At 38.8% G+C, this 1,886-nt stretch overlaps 1 non-coding gene across 1 annotated transcript; it reads left to right on the top strand.

The window, feature by feature from the left end:
• Window positions 1–1,084: 1,084 nt before the first annotated feature.
• LOC130021248 (U6 spliceosomal RNA) lies at window positions 1,085–1,189 on the top strand. Its single transcript, XR_008792137.1, has one exon. It is a non-coding gene; the product is annotated as a U6 spliceosomal RNA (small nuclear RNA).
• Window positions 1,190–1,886: the final 697 nt, after the last annotated feature.

Below are 1,886 nucleotides of genomic sequence, written 5' to 3'. Positions count from 1 at the left end.
TTTTGGTTTTTGTTTTGTTTTCAGTTTTTAGAAATACTTCTTATTTATTGCTACTCTGAGGATCTAACCCCTCACACATTCTAGTCAAGTACTCTATGACTGAGCCACATCCCTTGTGCCAAGCATGCTGATTCTTTTTTTTTTTTTCTTATAACCAGGTCCCATCTCTTCATCATTGATGCTGTTGGCATGAGTGGAGGTACACACACACCTGGCTGTGGTGCTCACCGTTTTAGCTGTGGTGCTGACTGGGAGTTGCTCATCAGTTGTAGTGTTTGCGCACTTCGCCACGATGATCACCAAGGCTCATGCAATGGTCTCCCTGTGGGATCATACTCTTTACCTGAGGTGCATGTGTTACAGTTGTGCTCACCAGAAGTTGCCAGTGTTGGTCACACACATTCTCATCAGGGCTGTTCTTCTTGCCTGCAGCACTTGTACAACTCTTTAGCTTTGATGCTCATGAGGTTTATACTTTTGTGGTGCTCATATACACTTGGCTGTCGTGGTTGCTTGTGGTAACCCAGGATCACATGCAGCAAAGCTTCCAGGCTCAAACAGCAAATTTTCCAGGTCCTAGCTTGGCACTTCCAAGACTCCATAGATACATACTATGGCTCAAACACTTGCAAGGCAGGTTCTCTGGGTCACTGTGTGATTCCTCTAGGCCTCAGTCATGCTCCTTTTATTTATGTTTATCTTATTTTACATTTTTTCTGGTTGGAGCCACACCCAGTGGTGCTCAGGACTTACTCCTGGTTCTGTGCTCAAAAGTCATTCCTGGCAGTGTTCAGAGGACCATTTGTAGGGTGTGGGATTAAACTTGGGTTGGCTGCATGTAAGGCAAACACCTAAATCTTTGTGATAGCTCATCAGCACCAAGAATGCTTCTTTTAAGGTTAAGAATGATGATGTTTTGGTGTTTTATGTATAATTTGATTATGATTTTAAATAGGAAAATTAAATAACTTTCAAAGAAAAAAATTAATGCCCAGCACTATTTATTTTTAACATGATTAAAGAGAATGGTTTTTATTTGTCAATTTCCATTTAAAAATATTTTTTAAAAGGTAAAACAAGTCTAGTGCTCGCTTCGGCAGCACATATACTAAAATTGGAATGATACAGAGAAGATTAGCATGGCCCTTGTACAAGGATGACGCAAATTCGTGAAGCGTTCCATATTTTTTAAGTCTACAACTGTACCTCATGGTGTCTCACTAATAAAATTTTTTAAAAAAAAGCTAAAACAAGTCTAACCATTTTTACAATAACAAAAAAACTTACTATAACTTTATTGGATATCCCAAGTTAAATGTCATTATTAGACTAATTTTAAAATTAGATAAGGACCTTAGATATTAGCTATAACATTTAATTATAATATCTAATATTGGAATCCCTCCTACAGCTCCTTGTCACATCTGGAGTGCAGAGGAGTCCACTACTATGATGGATTTATTTCATTGGCAGACAGGTGAAATTGTTTGAGAATTATTCTCACCATAACAAGAGTAACATGGCTGAATTTTTAATGTTATTTGTTCTGGCTCTGCAGTGACTGAACAAAAGACCAGCCTTTTTGCTCTGTGAGAACTCTTGACCCTTCCCTCTCCCTGGGTTTTCTCTTTTGGGAGTAATTCTTATTGTGCTTTGGTCTTAGACTCTCTGTTCCAATAACTCTCCTTGGAGGATGCAGCACAGAGCTGGATTGGGGTGAACATGGTAGACTTTACACAGAGTCTGAGAAGTGTCCATCGTCCATCAGACACTAGCAACTGACCTCTACCTAGCCCTTCCTCTCAAACTTGCTAAGAGGATTAAACAGTAAATGCATAATAGATGCACAACAAGTATTTAACTTCAATTTTTTTTTGTTTCTTACA

Source organism: Sorex fumeus, unplaced genomic scaffold (genome assembly GCF_029834395.1).
Source record: "Sorex fumeus unplaced genomic scaffold, SorFum_2.1 ptg000014l, whole genome shotgun sequence".
In the NCBI taxonomy this organism is placed as follows: Eukaryota; Metazoa; Chordata; class Mammalia; order Eulipotyphla; family Soricidae; genus Sorex; species Sorex fumeus.
Note: the sequence above shows the minus strand (reverse complement) of the source record. Positions and strands in the feature narration are given on the sequence as shown.